This window comes from Aquarana catesbeiana, linkage group LG07 (genome assembly GCF_042186555.1).
Source record: "Aquarana catesbeiana isolate 2022-GZ linkage group LG07, ASM4218655v1, whole genome shotgun sequence".
Lineage (NCBI taxonomy): Eukaryota > Metazoa > Chordata > Amphibia > Anura > Ranidae > Aquarana > Aquarana catesbeiana.
The window spans coordinates 325,251,273-325,274,493 of NC_133330.1; the positions used below are offsets into that span (position 1 = coordinate 325,251,273).

At 46.9% G+C, this 23,221-nt stretch overlaps 1 protein-coding gene across 1 annotated transcript in view; it reads right to left on the bottom strand.

The window, feature by feature from the left end:
* The window catches only part of PDE4B (phosphodiesterase 4B), a 552,181-nt gene extending 531,514 nt beyond the window's left edge, over window positions 1-20,667 (bottom strand). The window contains exon 1 of the mRNA XM_073593787.1: window positions 20,515-20,667. The gene's annotated coding sequence lies outside the window, so the exon portion shown is untranslated. The remainder of the gene's footprint in view (window positions 1-20,514) is intronic.
* Between the last annotated feature and the right edge of the window lie 2,554 nt (window positions 20,668-23,221).

The window sequence follows — 23,221 nt, forward strand, 5'->3', positions numbered from 1 at the left end:
TCCAGTGACCCAAAAATCTCCAGTGGCCCCTGTGTCTCCAGTGACACCTGCACTCTTGTGTCTCCAGTGACCTCTGTGTTCCTGTGTCTCTAGTGAATCCTGTGTCTTCAGTGGCCCTGGCATCTCTACTGATCCCCGCACCCCTGTGTCTCTAGTGACTCCTGTGTTACCCAATGAACCCAGACTATAGACTTCCATTGCTCTCACAGCACCCCAGTGCATCTGAAGCTCCTCTGGGTCACCCATGTCACCCTGAAGTCTGAGGTATGGTCCTGTATTTCTGGGACTGTCTTTGTCTCTCAGTAGATACAGACCACAGGGATTCAGCTCTACTATTTTTAATATTATCATCCTTTCTATATACAAGATCTCAGATAAAATCATTATAGTCCATTGTAGTATTTAAAAAGAGGCATGGAGGACATGGGTGAGCTGAACTGAATGTATTCTCTCTTGAGAAGAGATGATTAAGGGGGACTATGATCTCCATGTATAAACACATGAATGGTCCATATGGTGAGCTTTAAGGTCATAGCTGGTCAGGTCATCCCACCAGACGTGTCCAATTATGAAGAGTCTTATGGAGACTGCAGTGCTATATCAGAGGTAAGTAGGAGGCACGGGCTGCTGGAGAGGTCGGCATAACAGAGCTTCTCTTGCAGGGTGAGACTGAAGGATTTTTTTTAATGAACATATAACTGTATTGAATGACAATCTCTTGTATCTGCCGAAATTAAACCCTTTGTGGTTTATTGCTGCAAGAATCATAATTTTCTCTCTGATGTTTTATTCTCTGGGGTTTGGCACCGGCAAAAAAGCAGAAGGGGCACTTTATAGGGAACCTATGCAGTGAATCCAAACACCTGTGTTAGAAGGCTCTGATAGAAGCAGTTATTCTCAAACATACTGTATGTGTTATTGAACCAATATGCTGCATGTCTCCTCTCACAGGTGTCTTGGTGACAGGTTCTCTTTAAAAGAATGTAGAGGTTTGTGGCATTTTCATTTTACTGTTCAGTGGTAAGAAAGGTCTTCTTAATTGTATTTTTTTGTGGCAATTAAATATGTAATATGCAGAGATTTTTTTAAGCGGGAACGTGGGGGAACTTAGTTTCAGCACCTCCAGCACTAAATGTATGTTATGGCAAGGGATAATGTAGGGGGGGGGGGGGTCTATTGCTATTGGCTTCTGGGGGATCTATTGTTGCTGATTGGAGTCTCTTGTTGTTGGGGAGGTCTATTGTTGATAGTGGAGAATCTATTGTTGCTGGGGGAGGTCTTATGTTGCTGTGGGGGCAGTTGTTGCTGGGAGGGATGTACTGTTGAGGGATGGATCTATTGTTGCTGGTGGGGGGCTATTGCTGTTGAGGGGGGATTTTGTGGCAGGGGCTCTATTGTTGCAGGGGAGGTCTATTGCTGCTGGGGGGGGGGTCTTATTGTGCTGTGGGGTCATTTGTTGCTGGGAGGGATCTACTGTTGGTGATGGATCTATTGTTGCTGGTAGGGAAGTCTAGTGCTGATGAGGGGGCATTTTGTTACAGGGGTTCTATTGTTGCTGGAGAGATATGTTTTTGCTGGGGGAGGGTCTCTTGTTGCTAAGGGAGAGTCTTTTGTTGCTGGCTGCAGGGGTCTACTGCATTTTACTGCTTTTCATGTTAACATTATCAAATTACTTAGCACCACAAAATTATACTTGATTCTGTTTTCTCTAAAAGGCACTGTACTAGGAGGCAAGTAGGGGTGAAACCAAGGGATGGTCCTCGGATGTGTGTAGAGGGTGGAACCAGGGGATGGTGCTCAGAGGTGGGTAGGAAGTGAAACCAAAAGATGGTGCTTGAAGTTGGGTAAGGGCGGAACCAAGAGATGGTGTTCGGAGGTGGGTAGGGGTGAAATCTAGGGATGGTGCTCGAATGTGGGTAGGTGGTGGAACCAAGGGATTGTGCTCGGAGGTGGGTAGGGGTGGAACCAAGGGATGGTGCTCGGATGTGGGTAGGGGGTGAAACCAAGGGATGGTGCTCAAAAGTTTGTAGGAGGTGGAACCAAGGGAATGTGCTTGGAGGTGGGTAGGGGGTGGAACCTAGGGATGGTGCTCAGACAAGGGTAGGGGGTGGAACCAAGGGATGGTGCTTGGAGGAGGGTAGGGGGTGAAACCAAGGGATGGTGCTCAAAGGTTGGCAGGAGGTGGAACCAAGGATGGTGCTTGGGGGTCAGTAAGGGGTGGAACCAAGGGACGGTGCTCGGAGGTGGGTAGTGGGTGAAACCAAGGGATGGTGCTCGAATGTGGGTAGGGGGTGGAACCAAGGGATTGTCCTTGGAGGTGGAACCAAGGGACAGTGCTTGGAGGTGGGTAGGGGGTGGAACCAAGGGACAATGATTGGAGGTGGGTAGGGGGTGGAACCAAGGGAAGGTGCTCGGATGTGGGTAGGAGGTGGAACCAAGGGATGGTGCTTGGAGGTGGATAGGGGTTGAAACCAAGGGATGGTGCTCGAATGTGGGTAAGGGGTGGAACCAAGGGATTGTCCTTGGAGGTAGAACCAAGGGACGGTGCTTGGAGGTGGGTAGGGGGTGGAACCAAGGGATGGTACTTGGAGGTGGGTAGGGGATGGAACCAAAGGATGGTGCTCAGAGGTGGGTAAGGGGTGGAACCAAGGGACAGTGCTTGGGGGTCAGTAAGGGGTGGAACCAAGGGATGGTGCTTGGAGGTGGGTAGGGGGTGAAACCAAGGGATGGTGTTTGGATGTGGGTAGGTGGTGGAACCAAGGGACAGTGCTTGGAGGTGGGTAGGGGGTGGAACCAAGGGACAGTGCTTGGAGGTGGGTAGGGGGTGGGTTAGGGGTGGAACCAAGGGACGGTGCTCGGAGGTGGGTTAGGGGTGGAACCAAGGGATGGTGCTCGGATGTGGGTAGGGGTGGAACCAAGGAACGGTGCTTGGAGGTGGGTTGGGGGTGGTACCAAGGGACGGTGCTTGGAGGTGGGTTGGGAGTGGAACGAAGGGACTGTGCTTGGAGGTGGGTAGGGGGTGGAACCAAGGGACGGTGCTTGGAGGTGGGTAGGGGGTGGAACCAAGGGACGGTGCTAGGTGGTGGGTAGGGGGTGGAACCAAGGGACGGGGTAGGAGGTGGCTAGGGGTGGATCCAAGGGTCTGTGCTCAGAGGTAGGTCAGGGGTGGAACCAAGGGATGTTGCTCGGAGGTGGGTAGGGGGGTTGAGACAATGAGATGACTTGGAAGGGGGCAGAACCTGCACATGTTCTTTGAGGAAAAAAAGCCCTGGTAATATGTCATATAACTACATTGTATATACTACCCGCACACTGCAATTGGTGAACTTCAACGAGCAGCTCCAGGATAGTCTAAAGCTGTGCTGTGAAGCAGAACGTGAGGGTGGGGAGATTAGATTAAACCAATTGCAGGATGGCTCACAGAGGACAAACCTGCCTCGGCCCTCTCCCCTAGCAGGAATTGGATGGTCTGACATCAGTTATGGTCCACCTCACCCCATACAGCCATGATCTATCTGCACTGCATAGAGAAGCACAGTGACCCAATGATGACATCACTGGCATGTGTTGAAAATGGAAAAGTATAATTTAAAAATTTAGCATGTCAATGGGGGGGGGGGGGGGGGGTAGAGGAATCAGGGAAGGCAAAATAATAGCATATGAAACCTAAGCATTGAACAAAAATATAAAACATATGCTTATACTGTATACTTGAATGTAGAAAGAAATGAAAGAATGAAATGAATGACAGAAAACATAACTGACCGGCAATCATTTTATATTGCATTAAAGAGATAAGCTGCCCAAAAATAGGTGGGCAAAAAATAGATCACCTGCTCACCGCCATCCCAGTCTGCACAGACGGAGAATACAGCGCCTTCAGCTGCCAGCCAGCAGATGAGTTATATACTGTGTCTATAGATTTACTCCCATGGGGGATGGGGGGGTGGGGGTAAGACATCATTGCTATAAAAATCCTTCATCAGAGCCGAGCTGGAACTCGGGGAGAAGAGGACCTGTCATGGAAAACGGGTTAATAGGGATACTAAACGATATCCTTATTCTCCACTAATAACCCATCCACATCCACTACTTGGCTCTGTAATCTATTTTTCATAACATTGTTTCTTCTGTGCTTTTCTGCCTCTGTGAGCTCCCAAACCTCTCCTTTCCCCCCTCACGTACCTTTGTTTGGAATGAGCAGTGCGTATTAGTTGCAGTCATGTGCGCTGCTCTGTGCACACTACACATCCCATAGTCCATCTGGGGAGCAAGCAACAGAGGGTGACTACTAGAGGTCCATCGATATATCGGCTGATATTTGGCCTTTTTTAAGAAATCGGCATCAGCCGATTATTATGCAAATTAGGACGATTAACACAGCGGCGCGGTGTACCAGAGCCAGAAGGTGAGTGCGGGGATCAGAGGCAGCGGCGGCCTGGGCCAGGTATTCAAAACAGCCGCTGTCTGCTGACATGTTTTTTTTTGGTGGAGGAAGTCGGCCGCCGATTGGCTTTTACCAGCCACGCTGCATTCTGGGAGTTGTAGTCCGGAGGCAGAGGCGGGGCGCGCAGCACGCCAGGGGACAAATGGAGCTCTGTCTTCTGTCTGTGGCCAGGAGAGGGGCCGGAACAGAGTTGGGAGCACTCCGCTGGAGGGCACTGATGAGGTGGCACTGATGGGCTGCACTGGTGGGCACTGATAAGGTGACACTGATGGACACTGATGGGCTCCACTGGTGGGCACTGATGAGGTGGCTCTAATGGACACTGATAGGCTGCACTGGTGGGCACTGATGAGGTAGCACTGATGGGCTCCACTGGTGGGCACTGATGAGGTGGCTCTAATGGACACTGATAGGCTGCACTGGTGGGCACTGATGAGGTGGCACTGATGGGCTCCACTGGTGGGCACTGATGAGGTGGCTCTAATGGACACTGATAGGCTGCACTGGTGGGCACTGATGAGGTGGCACTAATGGACACTGATAGGCTGCACTGGTGGGCACTGATGAGGTAGCACTGATGGGCTGTACTGGTGGGCACTGATGGACACTGATAGGCTGCACTGGTGGGCACTGATAGACACTGATGGGCTACACTGGTGGGCACTGGAGAGGTGGCACTGATGGGCTGCACTGGTGGGCACTGATAGGCTGCACTGGTGGGCACTGATGAGGTGGCAGAAGAAATAGGGAGTCCGCGCAAATGGGTGTAATTAGAAGCCTGGGTGGGAAGTATATTGCTAAAATGATAGACTGCTGCCCTCACATACGCTGACTCCACAGGGGGTGGAATGAGCGGGAAAAGTGAAAAAAGAAAAGTGTGTGAGTGTGGCGCTGTCTCAGAGTTGTAAAAGGAAATATCTGCATATATACAATTATATCCAAGGTGTCATGTGTATATTCCCTTGAGTGAGATATGTATGGCAGTTATTGCCACTCCTGTGGGTTAAAGTGACTGGTGATTTAAACATAAGAAACACAATGAGTGCAATATATCGCATCCAAGGTGTCTAGTGCTATATTCCCTCAACAGGAAAAAACGGTATTAACCACTGCTAAGAGCATGAAGTGGTCTGTGTCTAAACATTAGAAAACGCAAAGTTGCAATAAGTACATCAAGTACTGCAATAAGTACTGATGAGGTGGGACTGATGGGTTGCACTGGTTGGCACTGATGAGGTGGCACTGATGGGGTGGCACTGGAGGGCACTGGTTGGCACTGATGAGGTGGCACTGATGGACACTAATAGGCTGCATCCCACCTCTCCACCCTAAACAATAACTTCCTCCCCACCTCTCCACCCTAAACAATAACCTCCTCCCCGCCTCTCCACCCTAAACAATAACCTCCTCCCCGCCTCTCCACCATAAACAATAACCTCCTCCCGCCTCTCCACCCTAAACAATAACCCCCTCCCCGCCTCTCCACCCTAAACAGTAACCCCCTCCCCACCTCTCCACCCTAAACAATAACCCCCTCCCCGCCTCTCCACCCTAAACAGTAACTCCCTCCCAACCTCTCCACTCTAAACAATAACTTCCTCCCCGCCTCTCCACCATAAACAATAACCTCCTCCCCGCCTCTCCACCCTAAACAATAACCTCCTCCCCACCTCTCCACCCTAAACAATAACCTTCTCCCCGCCTCTCCACCCTAAACAATAACCTCCTCCCCCCCTCTCCACCCTAAACAATAACTTCCTCCCCGCCTCTCCACCCTAAACAATAACCCCCTCCCCGCCTCTCCACCCTAAACAATAACCCCCTCCCCGCCTCTCTACCCTAAACAATAACCTCCTCCCCGCCTAACCACCCTAAACAATAACCCCCTCCCCGCCTCTCTACCCTAAACAATAACCTCCTCCCCGCCTAACCACCCTAAACAATAACCTCCTCCCCGCCTCTCTACCCTAAACAATAACCTCCTCCCCGCCTAACCACCCTAAACAATAACCCCCTCCCCACCTCTCCACCCTAAACAATAACCTCCTCCCCGCCTCTCTACCCTAAACAATAACCTCCTCCCCGTCTCTCCACCCTAAACAATAACCCCCTCCCCGCCTCTCCACCCTAAACAATAACCCTCTCCCCGCCTCTCCACCCTAAACAATAACCCCCTCCCCGCCTCTCTACCCTAAACAATAACCTCCTCCCCGCCTAACCACCCTAAACAATAACCCCCTCCCCGCCTCTCTACCCTAAACAATAACCTCCTCCCCGCCTAACCACCCTAAACAATAACCTCCTCCCCGCCTCTCTACCCTAAACAATAACCTCCTCCCCGCCTAACCACCCTAAACAATAACCCCCTCCCCGCCTCTCTACCCTAAACAATAACCTCCTCCCCGTCTCTCCACCCTAAACAATAACCCCCTCCCCGCCTCTCCACCCTAAACAATAACCCCCTCCCCGCCTCTTCACCCTAAACAATAACCTCCTCCCCGCCTCTCCACCCTAAACAATAACCTCCTCCCCGCCTCTCTACCCTAAACAATAACCTCCTCCCCGTCTCTCCACCCTAAACAATAACCCCCTCCCCGCCTCTCCACCCTAAACAATAACCCCCTCCCCGCCTCTTCACCCTAAACAATAACCTCCTCCCCGCCTCTCCACCCTAAACAATAACCTCCTCCTCGCCTCTCCACCCTAAACAGTAACCCCCTCCCCGCCTCTCCACCCTAAACAATAACCCCCTCCCCGCCTCTCTACCCTAAACAATAACCTCCTCCCTGCCTCTCCACCCTAAAAAATAACCTCCTCCCTGCCTCTCCACCCTAAACAATAACCCCCTCCCCGCCTCTCCACCCTAAACAATAACCCCCTCCCTGCCTCTCCACCCTAAACAATAATCCCCTCCCTGCCTCTCCACCCTAAACAATAACCTCCTCCCCGCCTCTCCACCCTAAACAATAACCCCCTCCCCGCCTCTCTACCCTAAACAATAACCCCCTCCCAGCCTCTCCACCATAAACAATAATCTCCTCCCCGCCTCTCCACCGTAAACAATAACCTCCTCCCCGCCTCTCCACCCTAACCCCCTCCCCGCCTCTCCACCCTAAACAATAACCCCCTCCCGTCTCTCCACCCTAAACAATAACTTCCTCCCCGCCTCTCCACCATAAACAATAACCTCCTCCACGCCTCTTCACCCTAAACAATAACCTCCTCCCCACCTCTCCACCCTAAACAATAACCTCCTCCACGCCTCTCCACCCTAAACAATAAAAACCAATAACCCTCTCCCCGCCTCTCCACCCTAAACAATAACCCCCTCCCCGCCTCTCCACCCTAAACAATAACCTCCTCCCCGCCTTTCCACCCTAAACAATAACCTCCTCCCCGCCTCTCCACCCTAAACAATAACCCCCTCCCCGCCTCTCCACCCTAAACAATAACCCCCTCCCCGCCTCTCTACCCTAAACAATAACCCCCTCCCCGCCTCTCCACCCTAAACAATAACCCCCTCCCCACCTCTCCACCCTAAACAATAACCTCCTCTCCACCCTAAACAATAACCTCCTCCCCGCCTCTCCACCCTAAACAATAACCCCCTCCCCGAAACTCCACCCTAAACAATAACCCCCTCCCCGCCTCTCTACCCTAAACAATAACCTCCTTCACGCCTCTCCACCCTAAACAATAAAAAACAATAATCTCCTCCCTGTCTCTCCACCCTAAACAATAACCTCCTTCACGCCTCTCCACCCTAAACAATAACCTCCTCCCCGCCTCTCCACCCTAGATTTGAGATGAGATGAAGGGGAAAAAAAGCGAAAAATCGGCCTAAAATATCGGCCGCTAAAATCGGCAACATATAACGGCCATCGGCCGTCCCAATTTCTAAATATCGGCATCGGCCAGAGGAAAACCCATATCGGTCGACCTCTAGTGACTACATTCCAACATACAGTGAGACCATGGAGAAGGAATGTAGTGACCCTCTAACAGGAAGTCAGATCACAGTAGTAAAAAAAAAAAATACATTTGGAGATTTGGAGGAGGCTGAGAGCGATAGAAGGGACTTTTGTGAATTAAGAATACATCCTGGAGTCATTTTTTTTAATAAACCAAATTTTAGTGTCACTTTAAGTCCAACACAGAAATAATAATGAAATAATACAAGTAATATGTCTTGTACAACTTTAAAGAGGAACTGCAGTCTACTCACATAATTTGTAATAAAAACATCTTTGCCATTCTGAAGCTTCCCTCCAACCACTTTACATATTATTTTATATATACTGTGTTTCTGTACTTGCCAAATATGCTGCAGAAATCTCCCTCCACTGAGTCTGGCTGCAGCCATTTTAACTGTGGGCAACTGAAGCTGCTGCCTGTTCTCTTCCTGGATTCACACAGACACACACCTCCAGCTCTGCATCTCTCATTGGCCCTCTTATGACTCATCCCCCCCTTCCCCCCCTTCGTGGCAAACTCTCACGAGGGTAAGAGAGAGCTGTACATGATGTCATAATCCTAGGCTTTTTATCAGACAAGAAACAGGAAGTGGGCTTTATAATGGTATTTACTGGAAGAAAAAAATGTTTTATTATCCAAAGAAAAAACAACAAGAGCAGAAGATTTCATAGATGGAAATTAAAAAAAAAATGACTGAAGGTCTGATTTAAAGCCTAAGTTTATTTTTACTTTTTTTTTTTTGTGTACATCAGCACCAGGGACTTGACCAGGTCTAAAACCTGGACGCATGATTCCAAACCCGAACTGTCCGGGTGAATCCCGGACAGGTGGCAACTAGGGATAAGCTTCGAACATCGGCTGTTCGCAAGTTCACCGAACAGCGAACGATTTGGGGTGTTCGCGGCAAATTTGAATGCCGCAGAACACCCTTTAAAAGTCTATGGGAGAAATCAAAAGTGCTAAGTTTAAAGGCTTATATTCATGGTATTGTCATAAAAAGTGTTAGGGGACCTGGGTCCTGCCCCAGGGGACATGTATCAATGCAAAAAAAAGTTTTAAAAACGGCTGTTTTTTCGGGAGCAGTGATTTTAATAATGCTTAAAGTGAAACAATAAAAGTGTAATATCCCTTTAAATTTCGTACCTGGGGGGTGTCTATAGTATACCTGTAAAGGGGCGCATGTTTCCTGTGTTTAGAACAGTCTGACAGCAAAATGACATTTCAAAGGAAAAAAGTCATTTAAAACTACTCGCGGCTATTAATGAATTGCCGGTCTAACAATACACATAAAAGTTCATTGATAAAAATGGCATGGGAATTCCCCACAGGGGAACCCCGAACCAAAATTTTAAAAAAAAATGACTGGGGGGGTCCCCCTAAATTCCATACCAGGCCCTTCAGGTCTGGTATGGATATTAAGGGGAACCACCACTCTCTCGTCCCCCCCTCTTTTCCTGTGGCCTGCCAGGTTGCGTGCTCAGTAAGGGTCTGGTATGGATTTTTAGGGGGACCCCACGCCATTTTTTTTTTAATTTTGGCGCGGGGTTCCCCTTAAAATCCATACCAGACCTGAAGGGTCTGGTATAGATTTTGAGGGGGACCCCACGCCATTTTTTTTTTTTGGCCGGGGTTCCCCTTAATATCCATACCAGACCTGAAGGGCCTGGTATGGAATTTAGGGGGACCCCCAACGTCTTTTTTTTTGTTTAATTTTGGTTCAGGGTTCCCCTGTGGGGAATTCCCATGCCGTTTTTATCAATTAACTTTTATGTGTATTGTCGGACCGGCAATTCATTAATAGCCGCGAGTAGTTTTAAATGACTTTTTTTCCTTTGAAATGTCATTTTGCTGTCAGACTGTTCTAAACACGGGAAACATGCGCCCCTTTACAGGCATACTATAGACACCCCCCTGGTATGAAATTTAAAGGGATATTACACTTTTATTGTTTGACTTTAAGCATTATTAAAATCACTGCTCCCGAAAAAACTGACGTTTTTAAAACTTTTTTTTGCATTGATCCATGTCCCCTGGGGCAGGACCCGGGTCCCCAAACACTTTTTATGACAATAACTTGCATATAAGCCTTTAAAATTAACACTTTTGATTATTCATGTTCGTGTCCCATAAACTTTAACGGTGTTGGTGTGTTCAACCGAATTTTTTGCCTGTTCTGGTGCAAACCAAACAGGGGGGGTGTTCGGCTCATCCCTAGTGGCAACCCTAGATAATATTCTGGTGCTGCGGGGGTTAATATGAGTGCTGACCAGTCATGGGCACTTATAATGAGTGATGACTATTCCCTCCCTTTCCACCTCCCCCCCTCCATTCATAGAGCACTTTTCATTGATAGAATGAATGGAGGAGGAGGGAGCGAACGGCAGGCATAGCCAACACTCTATAAGTCCAGCTGATCCTATTAACCCCTGCAGCACCAGAAGATTATCACTGGGGTATGGGGGAGGTCACCTGCCTACGGACACATGACGTGGCACAGCGAAATGCATGGCAAAACACTAACGTGCATTGTGTGCACCACTCCGTACTGCGCGTTAAATGGGTTGGTTCCATTCTGAACGGCATATCAAAGGCTCCTGCCGATAGGCGGGCAGATATAACCAAACGCTTTCAATGACACATTTGAATTCTTTTTTTTGTGCATTGAGGTGCACTGCTGTGCTACCAAAAACGAAAAGGCTGCCTTAAAGCAGTTGTAAACCTCAGACATGACATATGAACAAAGCACATCCCTCTATAGTGTGTAATTGTTTCAGTCCAGGGACACCCCCCCTCCCCCCCTTCACACAGCACACAGGAATAGAGCTGAGGCTGTCAATCAGCTGGAGCTCCCTCCCCTGTCACCATTTTTTTCTTGGTGTCAGGAAAACTCGTCAGAAGTGACTCATGCTGATAGCAGAGGATCGAAGCAGCAGACAGAAATGACATTTAGGGGGTTGATTTACTAAAGGCAAATAGACCGCGCACGTTGCAAGGGCAGTTGCTCCAGAGCTTGGTAAATGAGGTGAAGCTTCACTTTGGAAAGAATACCCAATCAAATTCAAGGAAAACTGAAAAAAAAACAGCATTTTTACTTGCACATGATTGGATGATGGAAGTCAGCAGAGCTTCTGTTCATTTACTAAGCTTTGGGGCAATTGCACTTTGCAAAGTGCACAGTCTATTTGCCTTTAGTACATCAACCCCCTAAATGTCATTTCTGTCTGCTGCTTCGTTCCTCTGCTATCAGCATGAGTCACTTTTGACGAGTTTTCCTGACACCAAGAAAAAAATGGTGACGGGGAAGGAGCTCCAGCTGATTGACAGCCTCAGCTCTGTTCCTGTGTGCTGTGTGAAGGGGGGTCCCTTCTCTCCAATCAGCTCTCAGATCTCTCCCCACTGAACTGTGCAGTGTGTAATTTCAGCTCTCCACCCTTTTTTTCCTGAATGCTCAGACAAGCTGTATACATTCTGTGCTTTGAAGTAGAGAAGAATGCAGGTAAACAGGTACAACTTATGTAGGAGGATTTGTTTAATCTCTGTGTATCATCTGAGGCCAGTCACTTCAATGGGTATATGTAAGGGCTTACAACCACTTTAAGGCTCCCCCAATGCATGAAAACATGCGCTTTAAAGCAAGCATCGGCTCCTATTTATGAATTTATCTCACAACTTTCAAGTAGGATTTGCACATTGGATCCAATTAGAAGCATGTGTGAAAGTTGTGTGAAAACATTTATAAATAGAGCCCAGAGTGTGAATGGGCACTTGAAGTAAAATACGTTTTTTAAAGAACACCTGCTATGAGGGAAATATGGCATTGCTGAATTCCTCTGGAAATGCTATTTGCCTGGCTGCTTTTGGCTGCACTGCATCATGCACTGAAGCTGATCATACATGGGTCAGTTTTTTTTTGTCCAACCAACAGAGGAAGAAAGCAACAGAAAGAAATGACACTTAGTGCTCTGGATTGAGACAAGTACACACTATGGGATATGCTTTGTTCATATTTCATGTCTGAGGTTTACAACCGCTTTAATGAGTAGGGTTTAATATTACTTTAAGTGAATACAACTTTCCCTTATTCATGGAAGTGTTGCTAAATCCAGGACCCTGCATCCATTATATCTGGTCTCCTGCCGTACACAGAACATGGAAATGCAATAGTTTTAGTAAATATAAACTGCTAAATACCTTTTTTCATCAGCAGTATGGAGCAGTTTTGTGACTTCTACCAGTGTCTGGCCTAGCACTGATTAAAGCTTGTAGGAGAGGTTTTCTGACTGACCTATGAGGCTGCAGGACCCCTGACCCTCTGTCTGGACAGTGCTGTTTGGCCCTGTGCTGATCACATGCACCCTCCCAAGAAAAAATAAAACCTCTCTACACACCAAACTGGACATGTGCAGCCTGACTCTATAGACTCTGTGTTATCAGGAAATTATTAGGGGACAGTGAAAGACAGGCAGGATCAGAGAGGACAGGATCAAACAGCTTTTTTACAAAATGCGGAAGGATTAACCCCTTAGGTTCCACAGTGAGTATAACAAGCATGCTTTACTGCATATACAGGCTGAGTTTACTGTTGTGGGTTTAGTAACACTTTAAGCTTAGAAAACATTTATTTTGGAAAGTAAAACTCCTTTAGTAAATCCACCCTGAAGTGTCAGCTCGGAACAGTGTATGCCGTGAAGTTTGTATGACAGGAGATGGCTTTAGAGCACCGTCCCTCAATCTCTGATGTGTCCCCCTGTAGGGGGCGCTGCTAGAAAATTCAATGGGTACTTCCAACCAACAAGCCAAACTCTCATTAATACTTTTGCAGAAGTTTCTACTACAGAAGACGGCCCTGGAGCACCGTCGTTCCTCAACTTCGGGTATGTATCCTATAGGGACACTGCTAGGAAGTTCAAGTGGCACTTCCGACCAATAAGGCAAAATCTCAATAACCCTTCCACAGCTTATTCATTAAGCTAAGTAAAAATCTATTTTGCAAGTAAAAATTCTCTACTCCTTTAGTGAGTCCACCCTGAAGTGTCTGCCAGAAGCGGTACTACACAGCAAAGTTTCTACTACAGAAGATGGCTCAGGAGCACCATTCCTCAACCTCCGATATGACCCCTTATAGAGGCACTTTTAGGAAATTCAAGGGCCACTGACAGCCAACAAGCCAAACTCTCAATAACCCCTCAGCAGAAGTTTTTTTGTTACAGAGGACATCTCGGCAGCACCGTTTCTCAACCTGCAGTTTTTTCTACTATAGCGACTGTTGTAGGAGACTCAAGTGGCACTTTCCACCAACGAGCCAAACTCTCAAAAACTCTTCTGCAGAATATTCATTAAGCTATGTGAAAAGACATTTGGCAAAGTAAAAATGTTCTACTTCAGTAAATTTAGTAAATCCCCTTGAAGTGTTACCCAGAACCGGTACTATGCTGTGAAGTTTCTACTACAGAAAATGGCCCTCTACCTCCGATGTGTATTGGGGCAGTACTGGGAAATTTCAGTCACTTCCCACCCATGAGCAAAAATCTCAATTTCTGCTTTAGTAAATCCACCCTGAAGTATCAGCCAGGAGTGGTGCTATGCCTGAAGTTTCTATTACAGGAGGCAGCTCTGGAGGTCCGTTCCCCAACCTCCGATATGCCCCCCTCAAGGGGCACCACTAGGGAATTTGAGGGGCACTTAGGACCAGTGAGTCAGACTCTTAGAAAACCCTTCTGAAGTTTATTCATTAAGCTAAGCAAATATCCATTTTCCAAAGTAAAAATGTTCTACTCCTTTTGTAAATAGACCTTGAAGTGTTCACCAGAAGTGGTACAATGCCATGACGTTTCTTCAGCAGAAGATGGCTTGGAAAAAACATTCCTCAACCACCAATATGTCCCTCTATAGGGGCACTACTAAGAAATTCAAGTGGACTTCCGACCAACAAGCTAAAAATCTCAATGAACCTTTCCACAGAAGTTTCTATTACAGAAGACATCTCTGGAGAGCCGTTCCTCAACCTCCGGGTATGTCCCCCTGCAGGGACACTTCTATGAAAGTTAATTTCTGATCAACAAGCTACAATCACCTCAAGTATGATCAACAAGCCAAACTCTCAATAACCCTTTCACAGCTCATTCTTTACGTTAAAGCGGAGTTCGGCCGCTTTTTTTATTTTTTTTTAAGTCAGCAGCTACAAATACTGCAGCTGCTGACTTTTAAAATAAGGACACTTACCTGTCCAGGGCGCCCGCGATGTCGGCACCCGAAACCGATCTGTCCCTCGGCTCTCGGGTGCTGCTGCTGCCAACTTCGGTAAGGGAATCAGGTAGTGAAGCCTTGCGGCTTCACTTCCTGGTTCCCTACTGCGCATGCGCGACTCGAGCTGCTCGTTCCCACTGGTCCCTGCTGTCTCCTGTCTCCCAGAAGGCAGCGGGTGGGGGAATGGGAAGTGGCGTAGATACCCGCGGGTGGTGTGGGTATCTATGCCCGGTACTGGGATTAGACAGGTATCTGCTCCTCCCTCCCCCCTGAAAGGTGCCAAATGTGAAACCGGAGGGGGGGAGGGTTCCGAAAAACGGAAGTTCCATTTTTGTGTGGAACACCGCTTTAAGTAAAAATAAGTTTTTTCCAGTAAAAATTCTCTACTCCAAGCTGGAGTGTCAGCCAGACGCAGTACTTTGCAGTGAAGTTTTCACTAGAGAAGATGGCTCTGGAGCAGGGACCTGCAGTCAGGGGAGGCAGGTGGGGCAGAGCCTCACCTGCCATGAACATAAAAAAAATTAAAAAATTGATCAAACTTTGAGGTCATAGCTCGGAGACCCGGTGTCAAAGAGACAACAATTTGGGGGTAGGTAGTCAAAGTCCTACCCCACCACTGGTCAAAATTTGGGGCTCTTGCCACCTATAGATCTGGAGGTATGGGGCTCCTTGTGCAGCCTGTCAGAAGCTACTTACAGAGCGGCCAGTTTAAAGTGATTGTAAAGCTTCGTTTATAAAAAAAATAACAAACATGTCATACTTACCTCCACTGTGCAGCTCGTTTTGCACAGAGTGACCCCGAACACTGTCTTCTGGGGTCCCTCGGCTGCTCTCGCGGCTCCTCCCCACATCAGATAACCCCCTAGGAGAAACTCTCTCCCGGGGGGTTACCTTGTGGGCTCGCTCCCGAGTCCATCATACGGCGTCCATAGCTGCCGAATGTATGACTCAGCCCTGCCCTCTGGCGCCCATGTCATTGGATTTGATTGATAGCAGCAGGAGCCAATGGCTGCGCTGCTATCAATCTATCCAATCAAGAGCTGAGAACCCCGGGCAGAAGAAGAGCGCATCCCCGCCGGATGAAGTTCCAGGGCTCAGGTAAGTAAAACAGGGGGGGGGGGGGGCTGGGGGGCCGGTCACTGCCAGGTGTTTTTTCACCTTAATGCATAGGATACAATAAGGTGAAAAAACACGAGGGTTTACAACCCCTTTAATACAAGCCGGCACACTCTGTTTGCAGCAGACTGAGAGGATGAGCTCATAGTGCCTCTCACTTCTTGTAAGAGGCACTGAGCTCAATGGACAGTTTGGAGCCTTGGACCAATGGTACAGTACCATTGGCCCCAGCTGTCCAATAAAAATGCTGCAGTGGAGGCACGCCTCTCAATGCAGTGTCATAGAAGGGGGCATGTGTCTAAAAAACACGTACTCCCTTCCAGCCCAGCCCTCTTAACTAGAAGGAAAAAACATGTGTTTATGTGTATAAGATTTACCCACAATCCCATGTTTTTCTCACACAGTTAAGAGGGAGAATGAGAATCTTTTGATGCTGAAAGGTACTGTTTTAATCAAGATAAATCATATATTATTATACTATATATCTTATAACATAATGTTTTATTTTTTATCTATTTACTGTGAAATTACTAGTTGGAAGTTATGGCTTCAAACTTCAGTAATTTGTCCATTAAGCCACCTGCTTGAGTACAGATTTTGAAAATATAATAAATTACCTTAAAAACAATATATAATAATTATTTGTATATTACTTACTTATGATAATTAACCCCTTGCCACCCAGGCCAATTCTGACATTTCTCTCCTACATGTCAAAATCATAATTTTTTTTGCTAGAAAATTACCCAGAACCCCCAAACATTATATATATTGTTTTAGCAGACACCCTAATGGTAGTCATTGCAACTTTTCATGTCAATACGATATTTGCACTGCAATTTTTCAAACGCGTTTTTTTTTGGAAAGAAACTGTTTCATGAATAAAAAATAAAAAAAACACTAGTTAGCCCATTTTTTTTTTTGAATAATGTGAAAGATGATGTTACGCCGAGTAAATAGATACCTAATATGGCACGCTTTAACCACCTCAATACAGGGCACTTTTACCCCCTTCCTGCCCAAGCCATTTTTCAGTTTTCAGCGCTGTCGCACTTTGAATGACAATTGCGCGGTCATGTTACACTGCACCCTAATGAAATTTTTAACATTTTTTCCCCACAAATAGAGCTTTCTTTTGGTGGTATTTGATCACCTCTGCGGTTTTTACTTATTGCGCTATAAACAAAAGAAGAGGGACAATTTTGAAAAAACACAATATTTTTTACTTTTTGCTATAATAAATATCCAATTTTTTTTTTTTTTTTTAAACAAATTTTTTTCTCAGTTTAGGCCGATACGTATTCTTCTACATATTTTTGGTAAAAAAAAAATCGCGATAAGCGTATATTGATTGGTTTGCGCAAAAGTTATAGCGTCTACAAAATAGGGGATAGATTTATAGCATTTTTATTTATTTATTTATTTTTTACTAGTAATGGTGGCGATCTGCGATTTTTATTGTGACTGCGATATTGCGGCGGACATATCGGACACTTTTGACACATTTTTGGGACCATTCACATTTATACAGCGATCCATGCTATAAAATTGCATTGATTACTGTGTACATGTGACTGGCAGGGAAGGGGTTAACCACTAGGGGGCGCTCGAGGGGTTAATGTATGACCTAGGGAGGTGATTCTAACTGTGGGGGGAGGGGACTGACTGGGGGAGGTGACCGATCGCTGTCCCTATGTACAAGGGACACGCCATCGGTCCCCTCTCCTGTCTGACAGGACGTGGATCTGTGTTTACATGCGCAGATCCACGGTCCTGCTCTGTTACCCGGCAATCGCGGGTGCCCGGCGGACATCGCGGCCGCCGGGCACGTGCACCGGGTCCCGAGCGACGCAGCGGGCACGCGCGCCCCCGCTAGTGGCTCGGGAGGGCGATCACGTCATATGACGTCCGCCCAGAACAAGAGAAGCCTTGTCCCGTCGTCATATGACGGTGGGCGGTGGCTTAGTGGTTAAATTTGCGCACACTTGTGGAATGGCGCCAAACTTCAGTACTTATAAATCTCCATAGACAACGCTTTAAATATTTTTACAGGTTACATGTTTAGAGTTACAGAGGAGGTCTAGTGCTAGAATTATTGCTCTCACTCTAACGTTTGCAGCGTATGTAACCTGTGTGTATCTGGCTCTGATACTAGCCAGTGCCTCACCAGCTATTGACCTCACCGCACATCCCTGCTCTGGAGCACCATTCTTCAACCTCCAATATGCTCCACCTAGGGGCACTACTTAGAAATTAAAGGGGCACTTCTGACCAATGAATACCCATTCCACAGCATATTCATTAAGCTAAGTGAAATCCATTTAGCAAAGTTTATAAATGTTCTACTTTTTTTGCAATTCCACCTCGAAGGGTCAGCCAGAAGTGGTACTATGCTGTGAAGTTTCCACCACAGAAGACAGCTGTGAAGCCCCATTCCTCAACCTCCCATATGTCCCTCTATAGCAGTGTCTCCAAACTGAGGCCCAGGGGCCGGATGCGGCCCTTTCCTGGCCTTTATCTGGCCCTTTCGAAATAATTCCTGTCACTGACACCAACAATGGGACATAACTCCTTCCAATGACACCAACAATTGGGCACTGTTTCTCCCACTGACACTAACTATGGGGCACTATTCCTCCCCCTAATACCACAGGTAGGGCATTGTGGTTGCCCCCCCCCCCCCAATTCTGAACAACAGTAAACTGGCCCTTTGTGTAGAAAGTTTGGAGACCCCTGTTCTAAAGGGACTCCTCTAGGAAGTTCAAGGGACACTTCAGACTAACAAGCCAAGCTCTCAATAACCCTTCCACAGCTTTTTCATTAAGGTAAGTGAAAATCCATTTTGCAAGTGAATATTCTCTACTCCTTTAGTGAATCCACCCTAAAGTGTCAGCCAGAAGCTGTACTAGTCTACTACAGAAAATGGCCCTCAACTTCGGATATGTTCCCCTTAGCAACTATAGGGGCAGTACTAGGAAATTTGAGGGTCACTCCTGACTAATTAGCCAAACTCTCAATGTTATGCTCCTTTATTAAATCCACCCTGAAGTGTCAGCCAGGAGCAATACTATGCCTAAAGTTTCTATTGCAGGAGGATCGTTCCCAAACCTCTGATATGTGTCCCTATAGGGGCACTTCTGGTGAATTCAAGGGGCACTTCTCACCAATGAGTCAAACTCTCACACAGTGGTGTAGTGGTAGCACTCTCACCTAGCAGTAAGAAGGGTCACTGGTTTGAATCCCAACCACGACACTACCTGCTTGGAGTTTGCATGTTCTCCCTGTGCCTGCGTGGGTTTCCTCCGGGTACTCCGGTTTCCTCCCACTCTCCAAAGACATGCTGGTAGGTTAATTAGATCCTGTCTAAATTGTCCCTAGTATGTATGAATGTGAGTTAGGGACCTTAGATTGTAAGCTCCTTGAGGGTAGGGACTGATGTGAATGTACAATGTATATGTAAAGCGCTGCGTAAATTGATGGCGCTATATAAGTACCTGAAATAAATAAATAATTAACCCTTCTGCAGAAGTTTCTATTACAGAAGACCTCTTGGGAGCATCTTTCCTCAAACTGCCGTTTTTCCCCTAAACGGACTCTTCTAGGAAGTTCAAGGGGCACTGTCGACCAACAAACCAAACGCTCAATAACCCTTGGAAAATGGATTTTCACTTACCCTAATGAAAATATCGGGGAAGTAAAAATTCTCTACTCCTTTAGCAAATCCACCCTAAAGTGTCAGCCAGAAGTAGTACTATGCCGTGACGTTTCTACTACAGAAAACAGCCCTCAGCCTCCAATATTTTCCCCTATTGGGGCAGTAATAAGAAATTTGAGGGTCACTTCCGAAGTTCTGACCAATGAGTCTGACTCTCAATGCTCTGCTGCTTTAGTAAATCCACCCTGAAGTGTCAGCCAGGAGTGATATTTTGTCTGAAATTATTACAGGAGAAGGCTTTGGAGCACCATTCCTCAACCTCTGGTATGTCCCCCTATAGTGACTCTTCTAGGCTTTTTAAGGGGCACTTTCGACCAACAAGCCAAACTTTCAATAACCCTTCCACAGCTTATTCATTAAGCTAAGTGAAAATCCATTTTGAAAGTAAAAATTTTCTACTCCTTTAGTGAATCCACCCTAAAGTGTCAGCCAGAAGCTGTACTATACTGTGAAGTGTCTACTACAGAAAATGACCTTCAACCCTGTAGGGGCCGTACTAGGAAATTTGAGGGTCACTTCCGACTGAAATTCTCAATGTTCTACTCCTGTAGTAAATCCACCCTGAAGTGTCAGCCAGGAGCGGTACAATGCCTTAAGTTTCTATCAAAGGAGACGGCTCTGGAGGACCGTTTCCCAACCTCTGATATGTGTCCATAGGGGTACTTCTAAGAAATTTAAGGGGCACTTCCCTCCAACGAGCGGAACTCTCAATAACCCTTCCGCATCTTCTGATAATGATACAATGTATTCTGAACACCCTGAAATTGTTCTTCTCCTGCTAAGTGCTCACTTGCATAAATCCTCACACATTCGGCAGCCGCCGGGAGCAGGCAGGCACAATTTCAAGAGATGCTCGAGACGAGCGCCTGCACTTGGTAAACATTTTCCGTTTTAAAGGGTCCGTGACCTAACGAGGTTGCAAAGGAGGCTTCGGGAAAAAAAAAAAAAAAAAAAGACAGGCTCGTTATGGCTGAAGCGGAACGCAGGGATTTCAATGGAAAGGCAAGGCACTTACCCCCTCGTCTTCAGCTAAGGAGCTCCGCACTTGTTCATCGCTGTCTTATTGTCCTATGACAGGCGTCCCCGGGAGGTGACATGGGAGGATGAAGTAGAGGCGAGGATGCTCTGGGTCGGATCTCATTCATAAGACAGGCTCCTTCCACTTACACACCCGCCGACGGCAAGCCCACCCCAAACCGGCCCTCCCTCCCCATCTGGCAGGCTGAAGGTACAGGCAGGATCAGTACGCCGCACACACAGCTCTCTCTGGGAATTCAAAGCCTTTATATCCCCCCCCACAACCCCCTCCTGTCCTCTCGTCTCCGGCTCCAAACAAAGAGCACCTCTCCTCAACTTCCACAATGCTGTTCTTTCTTCCTGACACCCCCCGATATTTTATTATAGAAGGTACAATTATCTCCTGTGTATGAATCATTGGGATGTCAGGTGAGCCAAGGGAATGCAGCCCCCCTCCCCCTCCTTGACTTCTAGTAAGCAGCAGCTTTATGCAATGGCACTACTTAGTGATTGGGGTCCTTAAAGTGGAGCTATCATCTGAATGCTACGGGGGAAGACATTTTTGCATGGGCTGCAAACATTCTTTTAAAGGCCCACCTTTCCTCGGACTTCTAGTAAGCAGCAGCTTACTTAATTACGGGGTCATTAAAGTGGACTGGTCATCTGAATGCTATGGAGGCAGCCATTTCCCCCCCCAACCCTCCTTCTGGATTTCTAGCGAGCTGCAGCTTTATGCAATGGCACTGCTTAATGATGGGATCCTTAAAGTGGATCTGTCATCTGAATGCTACGGAGGAAGCCATTTTTGCACGGGCGTCACAAATCTTTTTAGCGCCCACCCTCCCTCTAAATTCTAGTAAGTGGCAGCTTATTTAATTATGGGGTCTTTAAAGTGGACCTGTCATCTGAATGCTATGGAGGCAGCCATTTTTGCATGGGCTGCACACAATTTTTTAAAGGCCTACCCTCCCTCCAATTTCTAGTAAGTGGCAGCTTACTTAATTATGGGGGTCTAAAAAGTGGACCTGTCATCTGAATGCTATGAAGGCAGCCATTTTTCTCCCAACCCTCCTTCCCGATCGGGTAAGTGCCGGTGGACCGGGGGGTGAGGTGCCGTGGGGGGGGGGGTGTTGTTTGCCGCCCCCCCCAAACAAAAAACCACCAGCCGCCACTGCTGTGCACTGTGCAAAGTGCAGTTGCACTCTGTAAGAGCAGCTGCTCCAGAGCTTAATGAATGAGCAGAAGCTCTGCTGACTTCTATCATCCAATCATGTGCAAGCAGAAATGCATTTTTTTTTTATTCTCCTTGCACGTGATTGGGTATTCTTTACAAAGTGAAGATTTACCTTATTTACTACGCTCTGGAGCAACTACACTTGCAAAGTGCACAGTCTATTTGCCTTTAGTAAATCAACCCCATTGTGTTCTTCTGGTGGGGGGCAGGGGAAGCCATCCCCACTGGGAGAACACAATGATTATTGCTAGTGGCTATAACTGCTGCCAGCAATAATCACATGTAAAATCTGACAGGCTGGTTGTACCCAAGTTGATCGATTGATCATCTTGGGTACATTCAGCCTGCCCATACATGGATTGAATCTCAACCAGCTCAGCAGAAACGTAAATGTAAAATGTAAATGTAAAAATAGATGGAGCGGTTTTCTTTCCTGCTCCATCTATTCCATCTATTCTCCATTTCCTCATCAACATAGTCAGTTGTGTTCTCTCGGTGTGGGGAGGGGGGGGGGGGGGGGGGGGGGGGGAGCCGTCCCCGCCGGGAGAACACAGTGATGACTGCTATGGTCAGCCTAAGTCTAGGTTAACACCTTAGCATTTCCATGTTTATGTGTTTTTTAATGCGCGTTTCAATGCACTCATTGCATATGCATTGAAATGCGATTTTAATGCGTTTTCATGTGTCATTTATTTTTTTTAAATAAAAAACTATTTAGGCTTGTTATCAGAGGCTGAAAATGCATGAATATGGATGCAAAATGAACCATACCTGTGTTTGCATGCATTACCATTGATGCCAAGGTCCTCAAAATGCATGAAAGCTGATAAAAATAATGGACCTGAGCTGTTTTCAAAAATGTGGTGTGGGCTCTGTCTATAACATTGTCTTTGATGCAATTAAGGACCCATTCACACCCATGTATTTGAGATTCAACTGCATTTGCAATTTCTCACTGTACATTATAACACGTTATCACGCAATTCCATAGATTACAACGCCACGAAAACAAAAAACAGAGAGCTCATATTTTCCAAATTGCACTGTAAAACAGAGCAGAGATGTGAACACCCCTCATTTTAACATTAGGACTGCATGCATACTCATTATAGGATGTTACAACGCTTGCATTGCAAAGGTACAGTGTGAACAGGCCCCTAGCAAGTTTCAGCGCATATGCTCATATACAAATATGTGAGCATAGCATTCAGATGACAGGTCCACTTTAAGGACCCTATAACTAAGTAGTGTCATCGCATATATGTTCTGCCGGCTAAAAGTCAAGGAGGAGGGTTGGGTGGAAAACAGTGCCATTGCATAAAGCTGCCGTTTACTAGAAGATGGGAAGGAGGGCTGGGAGGAAAATGGCCGCCTCCATAGCATTCAGATGACAGGTCCACTTAAGTAAGCTGCCACTTACTAGAAGTTGGAGGGAGGGTGGGCCTTTAAAAAATTGTGTGCAGCCCATGCA